The 12872-nt window shown below is 43.9% G+C and overlaps 1 protein-coding gene across 2 annotated transcripts in view; it reads left to right on the forward strand.

The window, feature by feature from the left end:
* Positions 1-1034: 1034 nt before the first annotated feature.
* The window catches only part of CENPI (centromere protein I), a 368658-nt gene continuing 356820 nt past the window's right edge, over positions 1035-12872 (forward strand). The window contains exon 1 of one of the 2 annotated variants that reach the window (XM_069213362.1): positions 1035-1145. The gene's annotated coding sequence lies outside the window, so the exon portion shown is untranslated. Of the gene's footprint in view, positions 1497-12872 lie in introns of both variants that reach the window. The other variant, XM_069213368.1, reaches the window with a different exon arrangement.

Genomic DNA, 12872 nt, shown 5'->3' on the forward strand with positions numbered 1-12872 from the left:
TTGAATGACATATTTGATGTTCATTGGTTTACAATGTCTGATTGGATGTTCTCTTACTCCTGTGGGTGTCAAAAGATTCAAGTCAATCTCTGAGGGTGGTATATGACACGGTCCTTTTACATGTTACCTTATCACAGTAATATAAAATAATATAAGGTCAAAGGCCTACAAAAGTTAAGAAATGGAACTAAGGTTACGGTTTCCTGGAAGCCACGTTTGGTTTTGACAACTGGTTTGTAGTTTAGAATTGACACCTGATTTCCAGGTTGGAGACCCTCCGTTTATCCATGGTTGTAGCTATTATGGTTTGGAAAAGAAAGAGGAAGGGCTAAGGTTACGGGCGTTTCATATGGACTTATTGAGCAATAACGGGTAAACAATAGACTCTGGGAAATGAAGTTATATTTATGGTTAAAGTTTGTCTGGCTGCTGTTTTTTCCCTGCAGTAAAGAAAGGGAAGCGCAATCCTCGCTTTTGCGTTGTTAATGGAACTGAAAATTCTTGATGCAATAGCTAGAAAAAAAGGTATTCCATGCCAAGTACTAGTGCACCGCCGACCCCGTCAAGCCAGTCACTGGCCGGACGCAGGGAACGTGGGCAATGGCAACACTAAACCGGAAGGGATCTGGCTTTCACTCGTGAAACGAACCAGGAGCACATCAGATCACTGGACCGGCACAACACCAGCAGCCATAGCAGGGTCTCCGTGACAGACTTCGACCATCACTCACTCTGACCACCAGGGGACAGAAGTGTTCGGTTGCCGTCCTGCTATTCTGCGGACTCGGGCCCCTGCCGACCCTCTCCTGAACAGCGGGCGAAAGCACTGTAGACGCCATCAGCCAAACCAAACATCCTCCATCGGCGCTATGGCAGGATTGAGTCGGCAGAACTACGTGTGGACTCCACAGCCAACCAGCACTTCGGAATTAAGTCCGTTCATTAGGATTGGCTGTCGCCGGCGCACCAATCCTAGGTCACCTTAGACATTACCAGTTCTATCCTCCCAGACGGCACCCAGAATATATTCAATATGAGGATTGGCTGTGATACGACCCGGAAGATTTGAAATTGTGTCCAAATGACATCCGTTGCAATATCAACAATTGACAACTGGTTATGAGCTGAATTTACGAACGGTCTTTGTAAGTAGCGGGCAACTTAATCTTTGGCGGGAAGTAGTAGTTGAGGGTCGTCTCCAGGTTGGAAGGAGGCAGACAAAGTGGTCTTTCCTTTTTGTCTGCCGGCAGAAACACAGTCTTAAGCACGCATCTTTTAACATAGTTCCACTATTGCTAAGTGTATACAGCTTTACAAAATTCGGCGGCGTAGTTTGAGAGCCCAAAACAAGAAGCTACTCGTAAGGGAGGCGATGAGAATCTGCATAGTTTGGTAAGCCCGGGAAACAAGCATTACTAAAGCAGTAAAAGTGTATGAAGAAAGAAGAACCTGAAAGAAGGCAATCCTAAAGGGGCGAAGGCAGGAGTTGATATAAGGTAAAACATTCCATAGCCATACCCCCTTAATCATTCCAATTTCTTACCATTTCTCGTGCATCGGGAGTGATAGGCTTGAGAATTTTTTGTAGGTTCGGTTTGAAACCGATTGGAATGTGCAGTTACCCGTTTATTGGAAGTGTTTAACGGGAAACATAGTCCCTTGTAGTGTACCATTTATCTGACAAGTCGTCAGGGAAGATTTTGTAGCGTTCTTCAAAAACAGCGTATACTTGTAAATTTCATATTCACCCCTTTGGAGGCATCCTGGCGCTTAATAACATGTTTATTGCTCAGATTTTTGGTACTTTTGTCGACCCAGGGAGTGATGAAAGTTTGAGTGACCTCATCAGGATTTGAGCTTGTGGCCATGAGAGAAAACAGCGATCCTGGAGTTGATGTGTTAGGCTGCTGAGCCGCAGGAACAAGTAAGGTCGTTGTGTGAAATACCAAATACAAGCCCGTGCTGTGGCTTTGAAGAATCTGCAACTTGCTTATCCGTTTCTGAGACAGACGAAAATAGTTTGCTTTTCTATGCTCAAGACTTAAGATCGCAGAATGTATGATGTTTTTGAGGAGACGCTAGTGATAAACGAGCGTTTTTATGTACTAATATTCTTTGGACTAACTGATTTGTTTGATGTTGTGGTTTGATATAGCACGGGCAATGCCCAATATAAACAGAGCATTACAGGAAACAAACACATTCATAACCGGCTTGACCGTAAAGGATGCAAAATGAACAGTATCGTATATGTTATCAGTAATATATAAAGTATGACCCTTTTCGCCAGAACAAATAAGTCGAATCACCATGCTGCGCCTAAACATTTATAACATTGTGATTCTAGAGATGTCGTAGTAGTTGATGAATAGCATCTGCAGTAGTTGATGAACATCATCTGCAGAAGAGATCTGAGGCGCTCTCAAAGAGGTTTCAATTTATATATATATATATATATATCTCAGGAATATTTATTTGCACAAATGGCTGTAAAGATGCATTTCAATCATAAAGGAACAACCAGAAATAATTGGGATGGCAGGTAGTTCTTGAAGGAGCGTCTCAAAACATGTGAGTTTGTGGCAGCCACATTATCTGTTTTTATTTTATAAAGGTGATGGGAATAAGATCCTTAGTGGATTATCTTGTGTATCTTGGGTACTATTCTCAGGAGTTATTTAATATCAATAGGAAGTCTTTTGATCTAAACCCCGGAACCACTGCCCTATAATAACGCATGTTACTGCAAGAAGGACCGATTAAGATTGGGTTTAGAAATCCCCGTAAAACGGCATTTGTCATAACCAAGCCTTGACAAGAAAAATGATTCGATCGCCGTTTTGGGGTTCTCTGTAGGAATGAAGAGTTTTAAACCTTTCGGAAATATTAACAGGCATTGAGCATTATTGGCAAAGCAAGTGTTATGGGAGTGAAGATTTAGTTTCTGGTCTAGAATGAAGCGCCAAGATTTAGTACTCCGATGTTGGGTTTGAGTACGAGTGTAAAGTTTGGAGCCACAAAATAAAAGATACGAAGCAGCAAAAGTGAGATAGGAAATCTTGTTTTCTGCCTCATTTATAAAATAAAGGTGAGGTGGGGTGACACAGGAGTGGTTAGTATGACGACTGATGCAGTGGAGTACAAAAAGCGATGATGGTAATTTTGGAACAGAAAGGAGGATGGAAACTTCTCTGGCTAAGATAAATATAGCAGTGCAAACGATGGAAGGGGGTGGGCCATAAAGCAGAGTAGCTCAGAGGCATTCTTTTTTCAATAGTCTAATTTCTGTAGCATTGTTTATACTGCAAAGTTAAGTCATGGGAAAATCTCAGTCATGCTGCCCATGTTTAGGGTTCTAGGGTTCCCGGAGATAGCTTACAAAAGCTCAGGCAAAGAGGTCATGGAGACCATTTGTTTGCCCTTCCCAGTGATTACACTGATGGCAACTTGATGCAGAGTGCCTACGTGCTCCTCTCAACTGCTCTATATGGGAAAGGTGACGGTACCGTCATAACTATTCTAGAGGACCCTGAGCTGACGGTCCAGATTTTGAATAGGCAGTACTGATGAAACAAGACTTGCAAATGGAAGAAAAACTATCCCTCCTCCTCTGATTTCAGCTCCATTACGCAGGATTAAAGGAATGACTTTAAGAGAACGTGAGCGGGCCGGCAATTCCGGTGTTGAACAAGGCAGAACCAGCTCCAGTATGTAGCGTAAAAGGAAGGATCTCAGACTTTGAAGCATTCGGCATTGAACATTACCACCTCGGTTGTGGTATTAAACGTTATTAAAGTTTAAGAAGGACGGGACGATTTTCACCTCTACACAGGTGAGAATCACCCTCTTCCTTTATTGAACATGCTGAAAAAGACAGGTAGAGAGAGGTAAATGTAGACAGTCATTGTAGATTAGAGGTGGATTTAGCTTGTTTCTGATGCTAGATGTTTTTTTTTTTGTAAGGGCGAAACAGCCACTTAGGGGCAGTAGAGTTTATCCAGTTAGTGTAACCGGCACCAGTGAACACTGTTGGATTATCCTGCGAATCATTTCCTGCATTTTTCCCCTATGTTCCCTCACCCGCTTCTCACCCCAATAGCCTATCCCATCACTTTACCTTATAGGTATTTTGAGCTTTTTAGCACAAGTAAGGGCTGAGTTTTTAGCCAATGTTTTTGGTGATGTCTTCATTTCGTAGACCCAACGTTTTTATTGCTGCGCTCTATTTGTTTCTTTCAGTTATTTGTTTTGGCTTCAATAACATGGTTAAAGTTAATCGTCACATGTATTATGTGGCATGCATTTATACCACCTACATGAGACTTTAAAAGCTTGCCAGAAATCAACAGGAAGTACTAACAAAGAAGGATAGTTTGGATTTGGCATTTTTCTTGGGTTTAGAAGAAGTTATCCCCAATTACTGATTTGTGTAGCCTATACGAGATTATAAACAGGTCCTTGGTGTGAGAGAGGCCTGGGCGGCGTTCTCTTCCCCACCAATGTCTCTTGCTAACAGTCGGTGAAAACCTGGCCTCGGTCCCAGACGATTTTGTTTTGCAAAGAGATCCCACGCTGGAATAAGACATTCCTTGGGTAGGATTTCCTTTTTGATAAACCCATTAGCAAGAGTTTTCTGGGATTGCTTGCCAGAAGTTAACATGAAGTAACAAAAAGGTAAGATGGTTTGAGCATGCAAGTGTTTGTAGGATTAGTGACAATTCTCCCCAATTTCTGGATTCATAAGCCTATAAAAAGAGCTACCCTCTATTGCCTCGGAATGCAACTGCACTGGAAAAGAACAGAAGAGGAAATACCACTTCTGTGTGTGTCTAGAAGATGACTGAGGTCTGTGCATGCTTTCTCTTGTACTCAGATCTGGAAGTGCTCTCAAAGTTCAGACTAGACGGTCTCCTGTAGCCTCGCGCAGACAAAAGGCTGAATATGTGTATTTTGCAATAACCAGAAGGCCAATGGCGACAATGAAATCTCCTGGAACTTTGATTGGAGTAAGTCATTGAGTTCGACTTGAACTGTGGAACTTTGGACCTGGAGTGAACAGAATAATCTTATAGAAATCTACGGAAACTTAAACGTTCGTTTGCAGCAGGAAGCAGGGGTAGAGTATGCTCCTTAGAGTTCTGGTTGCAGTCCCCCAAAAGAGATCGAGGAAGCTTACAAGCCTTTGAATGTACCAGCCTGAATGGTAACCAATGCTGCCCTTCCAGCCTCTGTAAGGTAACTTGGTAGTAACTTTTTCTTGTTTTTGTTGCAAGAGTGGCATCCGGTGGCTTTTCTTGGCAATAAACACGGATTAACGTTGACCTTTACAACCCTATTGCTCCTATGTGTATTTTGTGACATTGTTCTTTGTCATATCTCATGACCCTTCTCTTACCTACACAGTTTCATCTTGTTTTCATTATTACATGTATTTGTTTTACTGCTAAAACGGTATGGGAATTTTACTGATTGACTTGACTTTAATTTTGTTTTGGTTTAGTTGAAATACTTAATTTCGAGGAGCGAGAGCCTGCTCTTTGTTCTGTCACTATTGAAGGTTAAACCCATGTCTGCCCACTGAATGATGTTTTATCCAAGCAGGCAAGATTTACTAACTTTACAGGAGTCCGTACATATCCCAGCTCTCATTTACTAATCCACCATCTCTGCTATAAAGACATTCAGTTTTACTTGCTGTAAGTTAAATAATTAAAACACGGGCGATTCATGTCAAGGCAGTTTCCCGGATGGTTAAGTGGTGTTCCAGTGTTCATATGAAGGTGTTATAGTGTATGATAGCAAAAGTTGCTGACAAGCCTAAACAAACTTAAACATTTGAGTTCGGAGGGCCAATTATTCTTGGTGAACCTTTTCTTACTTTGATAATTGATGTTTCATTGTTTAGATCTGGGCTTAGCTTTGGTTGCTGGTTCCAGTGTAATTTAGTTGAATATTGATCACATGGAGTGGTCAAGGAGAGAGCACTTAATATGGATTTGTAGTTGTGAATAAGACGTCCCAAATTGAAAAGGTGTACATTTTTTTTTTTTTAATAGAGATTAATGATGACAAACCACTAGTGCCAAGCATTATCGGGCATTTTCATAATGAATGCCATAGGTTCATTTGATGGATTACACTTTTTGTGATGGCTCTGTTGACTAACATCTGCTGGAGGGATCTTTGTTTGCGCCAGTGAGCACAGGTTAGAATCATAGCAGGTCTGCTCAGCCTAAAAAGATCTTATTCAGTGCCAACATGCCAATGAACTTGTAGACACATAGGTTTGACCTCTGATTCCTGGGATATTGTCTTGTCTTTAAGAATTTCTGTGAAAACGGTGAGCTTCCCAGAAGCAGAGGCGTGTGATGTATAGTATCAACACAAACTATTTGTTTGGTGAGACTGGTTAGCCAAAGTTTTGTTTAAAATGGTGCATTAAGCCAATACATTTAGGCTTTTTGGGGGTAATTTTTAAAAATGAAGAAATCCCAAGGTTTCCTACATTACCACTGGCTATGAGAAGAGTCAAACGAAATTTTGTGGCTATAACCTTAATGATTTAAAACATATTTTTAATTGCTGCCGCTTCAAATACTGCTGTGACATATGTCACTATCTTTATCTTCTTTTGGTAAACTTTTGTTGACAGTGTAGCTTGCCTTTCTTAACTCGTTTTACCTCTTTCATTTCAAGGCATGCCACTTGTCTTAGACAACAGGGTGATCAAGAGACACATGACTTTATCGAATTTCCCCACACTGTTGTGCACACTTCTTTTTACGTCTTGTTAGCCAATACCTTTCGATTTTTATTAAAGTTAGATCAATAATCTTGTGTGGGCTTTCAGACACACCCCTTCAAGAACTGGCCTGTTGTGTCGTTCACATTTTTCTTCTACCAATAGCAGCACACAGTATGGGGCAATGGGTCAGTCCACATCCGTCATTTGCTAACTTCATTGCGAGTGATGGCATTCTGCTGATAACAAAGAGCACATCAGTACAAAGGATTGCTATCTGAAATGGCTAAGAAATATTTTAGTTTTTGCCCGATGGTTATTTTGTATATTGGTGAGGGCTCAAAACAAGGTTTTACAAAAAAATGACGAAATAAAAATAAACACTGACAATGGCAAAAGGCTAAACGACAGTGCAGACATAATGTCTTTGCCAATGGTCGTTTAAAAAAAGTTAATTGGTAATGTCTATGGTTGTTAACTGAGAGGGTGAAGCTGTGTTTACCCTGGAAGGATGTTTGTGTAAATCAGAAGAGCCTGCCACCACAGAGTACGGCCAAGTTACTCAGAACCTGCCCACCACAAGAGCATGACTGCCTTCCTTTGTCTGCTAGAATTCAGGAAAAGAGAAAGCAAAGGTGCCTAAAGGATTAGGTTTGTGTTTTTGCACTTTGTACCTAATCCATAATAGTTTAGGTGTGACCTTTTACTACAAATTCGATAGTGAATCACACACATACTCGTAAAAATCTGTGCAAACAAATTTCAATGCCCCTTTGACTGTTTACAACATGGACATCAAAGCATGCAAACGGTATGGTACAAGGGGTATAGGGTGCCTTAATTAGCTGAAATCTGTTTTGTAGCTGAACCAGAGGAAAATGTTTGTGCTGATTTCAATACAAACAACTTAAATGTACTTGGTTTCATCTCTTCTGTAAAGAAAGATTGCAGAATGAGGTTGCCTGTTTATTTCTGAATGAAAAATCTGGCACATTTCATCGTATTTATGGCCCTTGATGAGATTTAAGGTATGATTTTCGTAATGGGTATAGGCAAATTGTATTGGTGGACATGTCGAAAAATAATTTCAGTTAATAACAAATCCAGAAAAGTACAGGAAGGTTATTGAAGTGATAATAGAGAATACCTGTTCCTCTGGGATGGCAGGTGCTGGGGAACAAGTCTTTATTGTGACTAGAGAAGCAGCTAGCAGCATTGTCTACAGGGCTTAGAATGAGGAATTACCAGTGGGTCCAGAAGAGCAGCTTGCAGCATTGTCTAGAGAACTTCGATTGAGGAATTACCGACTGGACCAGATAAGCAGCTAGCAGCACTTCCTAGAGGACCAAGAATGAGGAATTACAGCTGGGAGCAGAGAAGCTGCTGCAGCATTGTCTACAGGACTAAGAATGAGGAATTACCCCTGGTACCAAAGAAACAGCTGCAACACTGTCACACTAGAGGTCATAGAATGAGGAATTACCATTGGGACCAGAGAGCACCTGCAGCAGTTCTAGAGGACTAAGAATGTGGAATTATCACTGGGACCAGAGAAGCAGCTGCAGCACTGTTTAGAGGACTTAGAATGAGGAATTTCCGATGGGACCAGATAAACTGTATTCAGAATTGTCTATAGGACTTAGAATGAGGAATTACCACTGGGACCAGAGAAACAGGTGCAGCATTGTTCATAGGACTAAGAATAAGTAATTACCACTGGGACCAGAGAAGCAGCTAGCAGCACTTCTTAGCAGACCTGGAATGAGGAATTGCCACCAAGTCTAGAGAAGCAGCTAGCATCACTGTCTTGAGGACACTGAATGAGGTATTACCACTGGGACCAGAGAAGCAGCTGCAGCACTGTTTAGAGGACATAGAATGAGGAATCGCTAACAGGACCAGAGAAGCAGCTTGCAGTATTGTCTAGAGGACTTAGGATAAGGAATTACCACTGGGACCAGAGAAGCAGCTTTAGCATTGTGTACAGGACTGAGAATGAGGAATTATCACTGGGAGCAGAGGAGCAGCTGACAGCACTGTCTACAGGTGTTAGAAGGAGGAATTACCTGTGGGACCAGATAAATGGCTAAAAACACTGTCTAGAGGTCTTAAAATGAGGAATTACCACTGGGACCAGCGAAACCGCTATCAGCACTGCTTAGAGGACTTCGAGTGAGGAATTACCGACAGGAACAAAGAAGCAGCTTGCAGCATTGTCTTTGCGGACTTGTAATGAGGAATTACCGACGGGACCAGGGAATCGGCAAGCATCACTGCGTATAAGATTAAGAATGAGGATTTACCATTGGGACCAGAGAAGCAGCTGCAGCACTGTTTAGCGGACTTTAGAATGAGGAAGACTGAAAGTGGACGAGTATGAGTCTGACGGAGGGTGCAAAACACACACACACAATTATTTCTAAAACAGCAGTGGAGGAAAAAGTGGCTTGGAAAACATCAATTAGGTATACCCATGCAGGGGCACAAGAACAAATTAAACCTGAAACCATTGGTGCCTTTTTATGGATCAAATCTGTTTATTGGTATATAATATATATGGACCAAATACAAAGCTCTGTGCCTACAACCGCATCGGCCGGCAGCAAAAAAACGGAGCAGTATCCCCTGCCACGCATACCAAAGGACGGACCGACAGAGAGTGCTGTTTGACATAGATAAACCTATGCCGTTGTCCCCTCAGCCCGCCCCCCAGGATCTGATGCCCGCATCACATGTGGCAAGAGGACTGGGCCCCTGGTAGAACTGGAAACCACAAACCTAGAAGAAAAACTAAATACATAACAGTGCTCCCCATGCAACGTTCCGCAATGCCTCTCTATCCCGACCGCCCCACTCGACGCCCCCCCACAAGAGGCCCCATGAACCCCAACACCTTTCAGCGTCAACAGCTATCCTCCCATATCAGGCATCCTCCAATAGCCCCAAAACCCTTAAATATGCAGGACAAGTCAGTTCGTTGAATTCCGTGGACAGAATCTGAATGAAAGGTCTCCAGAGACTGTGGACGTCATCAGCCCTCTGCCTAGACGCCAGTGTTAGTTTCTCCATTGCCATGATGAACCAAAGTTTATGAAGCCAGTAGGTGTACTTCAGGACCCTGTCCGAGCCCCACAGAGCTAGTACCGTCTGATGCGCTGCATTGAGAGCAAGGGCTATCTGCCGACCTCTCAACGAGCGAAGAGGGAAGGTGAGAGGATTGGGTAAACCCAGTATAACATATGACGGTAGTCTAGGAATCTCTGTATGGAATACTCTGTCTATATCGTCAAGGATGCACTTCCAATATCTATTTAACTTGGGACAGTGCCACAGCAGGTGTATGAGTGTGCCCATGTTGCCGCATCCCCTCCAGCAGAGCCCCCACTTAGAGGGATCCCACGCATGCACCCTTGCCGGGGTATAGTACCAGTATGTAGCCAGCCTATAGGCAGTCTCTGCCCCCGATGTGTTGTGAGCTGTGTGATGTGCTCTAAAGTGGACACTCTCCCACTCCTCCTCTGTCAGCTCTCTCCCCAACTCTTCCTCCCATCTCCTCTGCCCCTTGGTTTTAAAAGGCTGCGCTACCCCCTGCAAAAGTCTATACAGTTCCGATATCACCCTCTTGTCATCTTTCTTTACCAGGAGCCATTTCTCAAAAGGCGTAAGCTTTCTATCTACCAAGGGCCTGACCGCCGACTGGAGGGCCCAATGTCGAACCTGATAGTACGTCAGCCTGTCTGCCTCCGTGAGTCCATAAGTCTCTCTCATCTGGTCAAAAGGAGTTACTCCATCCGCATCAAATAGACTCCCCACCCTTCTGCAACCCTCCCCCCGTACCAGTGGCGAAAGTTCTCTATCTGCAAGCCTGGGGCGAAGTCGGGGTTCTCACAAATCGGTGACATGGGAAAGGGGAAGGTCGTCAAACCGTGCTTTATCGCAACCGCGTCCGACACCTGGAGCGTCACACCTGTGATCGGAGAGGAATAGAGCCCCTGTGCTCTATACCTACGTCGGAGCCATGGCTCCTTCCTTATGTGAGACCCAGCGACTGCCTGGTCCATAATGCACCAGTGCTTATCCGTAAGCAGGCAACTCCACTCCGGCAGAAAGCGCAGCTGGGCAGCTTGATAATACCTCAACAGGCAAGGGACTGACAATCCCCCTCCTCCTTAGGACGGTACAGTGTGCGACGCGGTATCCGCACAGGCTTCCGATCCCATATAAACTTCAAGATCGCCGTCTGGAGCGTCACTATGGTATGTGGCGGCGGAGTCAGAGGGAGCGTCTAAAACACATAGAGTATGCGCGGCAATACTGTCATCTTGACCGCAGACACCCTACCGAACCAGGAGAGCTTATGTTTCCCCCAGTTTTCTAGGTCCTTCAATATTTCCCAAGAGAGGGAAGCGTAGTTCAGGCTAGACGTCTTCGCCGCTGACGTTGCCAAAGCTATGCCTAGGTACGGGACACGCAACGCTGTCCATGTAAAGGGGTATCTAGAACGGAGGGCCTCCTCGTGCGCAGGAAGGAATGACAAATGTAAGACTTGAGATGTCTGTGTGTTCACTTTAAGCCCAGAGACCCTACTAAACGTACTAAGGGCATCCATGAGCACAGTCAGCAAGACCATGGGTTCCGCCAAAGTAAGAATCACATCGTCAGCATATAAAGTAATAATGTGGTGGTCTCCCCCAAATTTAATGCCGGAAATGTGGGGGTCATCGCGAAGACGCTGAGCTAGGGGCTCCATATAAAGAGCAAATAATAGTGGGGAGAGCGGGCACCCCTGCCTCATTCCCCGCCTTATCTGAAACGGCAATGAAAGAGTCCCATAAATGCGGACCGCTGCCTTGGGCTCCTGATATATGCATTTGATCCAGGTCAGGAGCGCCGGTCCAACACCAAAGAGCTCCAGCACCCGGAAAAGATAGGGCCAATGCACACCATCGAACCCTTTCTCTGCGTCGATGGAGAGGAGGAGTGGCTCTTTATGGGATCTATTTGTTTTGTCTATTAAGTGTAAGAGCCGCTAAGTGTTGTCTCCGCACTGTCGATGGGGTATGAAGCCCGCCTGGTACGGGTCAATGAGTCCAGGCATCTAAGGATTAAGGCGCTGCGCCAGGATGCCGGTGAATAGCTTGGCATCTATATTTAGGAGCAAGATTGGTCGGTATGAACCACAGTCCCCCGGATTCTTCCCAGGCTTGTGAATGACCGTGATGGTGGCCTTCAGCATGCTGGGCGTGAGGGCTTTGGTTACTAGGAAGGAATTAAAGAGGCAAGTTAGGATTGGGGCCAGTTCTGGACAAAAGGTCTTTTAGAAAAGCACGGTGAAGCTGTGCGGGCCAGGTGACTTCCCAACCATAAGGTGAGAAACAGCTGAGATTACCTCCTCTATCCTTTTTTTTATTTATTTTTTTTATACCAGATTTTATTGGTTTTAAATCAGTTCAATAATACTTATACATTATTATTCTCTTAACATTTCTCTGTTTATCACTTTGTATCTTAGTTACCTATGTACATAGTCTGGTTAATGGTTCTTACTTAGTATATATCGTAAACTTTTGTAGAAGCAAATTCCAGACCTCCCCCCCCCCCCCCCAATCCCACCCAAACCCTTCCATCCTAGATCCCTGTTTCAGCAATGCAATTTCTGCAGCAGGGTAGCTAGTCACTTTTAGTTAGCCCTTATGGGCCCTTGGCAGCAGTCTGTAAAGGTGGGGGTTTCTGCTCAGGGTTATGAGTGAGTCTCGCCCTATGATTATTGCATATTATTGGGTTTTGTTGTTTATATCATGGTCCCGGCTATAGTGTGTTGGGAGGATTCTGTTGTATGAGCTCTGTTCTGAGTGTATCCATAATTATTTCCCAGTCTTCTGATACTTCCAGGGGTCTGATCCTGTTTTTGGCCTCTTTGCAGTAGCGTACCTTCTGCGGTTGCCCACCGAATTAGTTCATTTATCCAGGTTATTACTCTAAGGCCCATAGGATTTTTCCAATTGCTTTCTATTTCTCTTTTCGCTAGTGATAAGGCCAAGTCTAGGAATCTATCTGAGGCTTTGTGTTTGGTAGAATGAGTGAGTAAAGGCGGATAGGAGGCAGTTATCCACAGAACATGTCACGGTCT

The sequence above is a fragment of the Pleurodeles waltl genome, chromosome 2_1 (assembly GCF_031143425.1).
Source record: "Pleurodeles waltl isolate 20211129_DDA chromosome 2_1, aPleWal1.hap1.20221129, whole genome shotgun sequence".
Lineage (NCBI taxonomy): Eukaryota > Metazoa > Chordata > Amphibia > Caudata > Salamandridae > Pleurodeles > Pleurodeles waltl.